The sequence below is a fragment of the Cibotium barometz genome, chromosome 35 (assembly GCF_041138505.1).
Source record: "Cibotium barometz isolate CiBa-2024 chromosome 35, ASM4113850v1, whole genome shotgun sequence".
NCBI classification, from domain to species: Eukaryota; Viridiplantae; Streptophyta; class Polypodiopsida; order Cyatheales; family Cibotiaceae; genus Cibotium; species Cibotium barometz.
In genome coordinates this window covers 11,262,490-11,267,585 of record NC_141080.1, presented here as the reverse complement: position 1 = coordinate 11,267,585, position 5,096 = coordinate 11,262,490, and positions in this window count along the sequence as shown.

Here is a 5,096-nt window from a genome sequence, read left to right as displayed (position 1 = left end):
GGCTGTTTTATGTCAAGAATGCTGGGAAAGCATTTTGACCGTCTTGTGATTAAGGTCGTGGAGACATAACTGATAAAGTTGCAACTGCTGGGACGGAGAGTCAATGGAGGACGTCTCGCGTAGCAAGGTCGGCCGAGGTCTTGACCAGCCTCGGTTCGATTAAAATGGTGAGCTTCCGGTACGGTGGATGAGGGACCAAGGAAGCGGCCTATGAGTGAAGCGCTAGGTCACCTGCGAAGGATCCTAGAGGGTGCTGACCATACGGTGCTCGGGCTCTGGGTCGCCCAGGATACCCACGCGTGCGTCGAGGAAGATATTGGAACAAGGAGTAAGAGTTGTTTTCTGGAACCGGGCATGGATCTGGTTGATTGACCTTGCTGGTCCTCAACGGATGAGTCCATGGCTCTTTTATATGGATCTGTTGGTTGATCTTGCTGATCTTCAACGAGAGTCCATCTTGATAAGTGATTATATTGTTGAGTATTATGGGCTAGGAACTATTGAAACGGCCCCTGTGTGGACAGGTGGTGAGCGTTCTAGTTGCCAATGATGCCATAGATACTCTGATGAAGGAATGATGGGAAATTATGAATCAACTGGATAATTTGGGAGATTGTGATCAGTGGTACTATGGTTTCATTAAAGGATTGTTTTAAAGTTAGCTGATGCTAAGAAAAAGGCAATTTTCATATTGGGTGTGTAAGTGGTGTGACTAGTTTTATGTTTGCATGAAATTCCGGCTAGGGGGCCTTGGAACTCTTTTCCTTGGTACCCGGGACAAAACCTAACCAAATTCCAAATTGGATCCCATCACTACAGTGGTTGGGCGGTTGGCTAACCCATGGGTTCGGATGGGGTTAGGCTGGACTGATGGATCCGTAAATCGAGACTCAATTTCTGTTATTACGATAGACAAAGTAAATCCCGGATAGTAATTGTTCTATGGATAGGAATCAACGGCTGTGCCTCCTTGGTGGGGAAAAAAGCATTGATCCCAATGATCCAAGTGCAAGTTTCTTCCTTGATCTGACCAAGTATCTTTATAGATGCAGTCGGATCTGTTTGGTCAGTAAGGGTTTTGACTACGTTAGAGTAAAAAATTATCCTGGTGGAATCGCCCGTGCTTTTCGGATAAGGGAAGTTTTTTCGGGTCTGGTTTTGGAAAAAACCGACGGATTAGTCTTTTGTCCGGATATCCGTGGACGAGGCCTCGAGTGTGGGACCCATTATGACACATATGTAAGGAAGGGGAGTTCTTTAAAGGAGGTGCATATTTCACATGCTTGAATGAGTTTTAAACTCATAAAAATTGAGATATTTCATCTCTCCTCTCTCCTCATTCAAGTCTAGTTCCAAAAAGTTAGCTTAACTGACCTAAAAATGGTCAAATATTGACCAAACTGATTTAGAAAATTCTAGAATCAGTTTGTTTGGTTAGGAGCTCAATTTTTCCTATAAATAGAAGCCTCCCCCTTGTTGAAAAATAGTTAGTGTTTATGCATCGTTACTCTACTCCACCTAAGCCAAGAACTGTGAATTCATTTAATAATTCACTAGTTTTTGGAGCTTCCCTCTTTCTTCAATCCCCATTAGTGGCTCCATCAACATACTTAACCAATTGATTGGTTGGGGGCCTCTACCGTGAACAAAGAATCAAGCAAGTTGTAAGGTAATTAGTGAATATTGATCTTTCTATAATTTCTCAATGTTTCTCTCTTCTCAACCCCTCTCAAGCTTGAGAAGTTTAATTGGTATGGTTTTTTTTTAAATACTATTGAAGTTTGAATAGTAGTGAAGAGTTACATAAGTTAATAAATGCTATTGAAGTTAATTTTCATTTATGTTTAAATTCTAATGATTTTTATGTAAATTCTCTCTCTCACTCAAGAAATGGTCATACTCATGACCCGTTCTCAATCCAAATCAAGCTTTTCATAAAGCTTTTATTTAACCCAAGATTAAGCTATGCTTGAGGCCAATTTAATGGCTTTTTTCTATGCTTTTAGTTTATGCATATTGATGATTCAATCCACTATAGATTAATGATCCAATTAGAGATCATTTTAATTATTTCCTTAATGATAAGCTTTATCCCTTAGAAAAAATTGAGATTTATCAGTCATAGCAGCGGAGCTATGGCAAAATTTTTATAAAAATTATGCATAAAATAATTTCATTCAAAGCATAAAAAGAGGACTTCCTACCATATTCTAGGAATTATCATCCTAGATTAATTGAAAGAATTTCATTATAATCATGGAGAAATTGAATTTTAATATCATGCATAAAGGATAATTTTTTTATATCAAAAGTGTTACTTTTATCATTTTTTAATTTTTCATGCATAGAAGTATGCATAAAGGAAAATTTTTTATATCAAAAGTGTTACTTTTATCATATTGGATTTCATGCATAGAGGTATGCATAAAAGTTGAATATTTTATTATAAAAGTGTTACTTTTAGCATAATTGAATTTCATGCATAGATGTATGCATAAAAGATATGGGAAGTGATAAGATATGATAACATGCATGTGGATGTGGATGTGGATGTGGATGTGGATGTATGAATGTGGATGTATGGATGTGGATGTGGATGTATGAAGTGTATGTATGGATGTGGATGTGGATGTATGAATGTGGATGTATGGATGTGGATGTATAAATGAGGATGTGAAAATGGAGATAAGCATATAGATGTGGATGCATGAATGTGGATGTATGGATGTGAATGAGGATATAGATGTGGATGTATGGATGTGAATGTGCATGTAGATATGGATGTATATATGTGAATGGGAATGTGGATGTGGATGTATGTATGCATGTGGATGTGGATATGGATGTGTATGTATGAATGTGGATATGGGATGTGGATGTATAAATGAGGATGTGAAAATGGAGATAAGCATGTAGATGTGGATGCATGAATGTGGATGTATGGATGTGAATGAGGATATAGATGTGGATGTATGGATGTGAATGTGCATGTAGATATGGATGTATATATGTGAATGGGAATGTGGATGTGGATGTATGTATGCATGTGGATGTGGATATGGATGTGTATGTATGAATGTGGATATGGGATGTGGATGTATAAATGAGGATGTGAAAATGGAGATAAGCATGTAGATGTGGATGCATGAATGTGGATGTATGGATGTGAATGAGGATATAGATGTGGATGTATGGATGTGAATGTGCATGTAGATATGGATGTATATATGTGAATGGGAATGTGGATGTGGATGTATGTATGCATGTGGATGTGGATATGGATGTGTATGTATGAATGTGGATATGGGATGTGGATGTATAAATGAGGATGTGAAAATGGAGATAAGCATGTAGATGTGGATGTATGGATGTGAATGTGGATGTGGATGTGGATGTGGATGTATGGATGTGAATGAGGATGTGGATGTGGATGCATGGATGTAAATGTGGATGTGTATGTATGGATGTAGGCATGTAGATGTGGATGTATGGATGTGGACGCATGAATGTGGATGTATGGATGTGAATGAGGATATAGATGTGGATGTATGGATGTGAATGTGCATGTAGATATGGATGTATAGATGTGAATGAGAATTTGGATGTGGATGTGGATGTATGTATGTATGTATGTGGATGTGGATGTATGAATGAGGACGTGATAATGAATGTATGCATGTGGATGTGGATATGGATGTGTATGTATGAATGCGGATATGGATGTGGATATGGATGTGTATGTATGAATGTGGATATGGGATGTGGATGTATAAATGAGGATGTGAAAATGGAGATAAGCATGTAGATGTGGATGTATGGATGTGAATGTGGATGTGGATGTGGATGTATGGATGTGGATATGGATGTGAATATATGATATGTGATGTGAAGGAATCTGAAGTGAAGAGATGGAAAATGATATGATTGGATGAGTACACATATAAATGAAATGTGGAATAAGTAATGTGGATTGCATGAGGGATAATGTGGAAAAATGAGAGTTAATATAGAAATTGTATTTGTAAACTGTTTGTAAATGCTGTTTGTAAATGGCTGTTTTATGTCAAGAATGCTGGGAAAGCATTTTGACCGTCTTGTGATTAAGGTCGTGGAGACATAACTGATAAAGTTGCAACTGCTGACGGAGAGTCAATGGAGGACGTCTCGCGTAGCAAGGTCGGCCGAGGTCTTGACCAGCCTCGGTTCGATTAAAATGGTGAGCTTCCGGTACGGTGGATGAGGGACCAAGGAAGCGGCCTATGAGTGAAGCGCTAGGTCACCTGCGAAGGATCCTAGAGGGTGCTGACCATACGGTGCTCGGGCTCTGGGTCGCCCAGGATACCCACGCGTGCGTCGAGGAAGATATTGGAACAAGGAGTAAGAGTTGTTTTCTGGAACCGGGCATGGATCTGGTTGATTGACCTTGCTGGTCCTCAACGGATGAGTCCATGGCTCTTTTATATGGATCTGTTGGTTGATCTTGCTGATCTTCAACGAGAGTCCATCTTGATAAGTGATTATATTGTTGAGTATTATGGGCTAGGAACTATTGAAACGGCCCCTGTGTGGACAGGTGGTGAGCGTTCTAGTTGCCAATGATGCCATAGATACTCTGATGAAGGAATGATGGGAAATTATGAATCAACTGGATAATTTGGGAGATTGTGATCAGTGGTACTATGGTTTCATTAAAGGATTGTTTTAAAGTTAGCTGATGCTAAGAAAAAGGCAATTTTCATATTGGGTGTGTAAGTGGTGTGACTAGTTTTATGTTTGCATGAAATTCCGGCTAGGGGGCCTTGGAACTCTTTTCCTTGGTACCCGGGACAAAACCTAACCAAATTCCAAATTGGATCCCATCACTACAGTGGTTGGGCGGTTGGCTAACCCATGGGTTCGGATGGGGTTAGGCTGGACTGATGGATCCGTAAATCGAGACTCAATTTCTGTTATTACGATAGACAAAGTAAATCCCGGATAGTAATTGTTCTATGGATAGGAATCAACGGCTGTGCCTCCTTGGTGGGGAAAAAAGCATTGATCCCAATGATCCAAGTGCAAGTTTCTTCCTTGATTTGACCAAGTATCTTTATAGA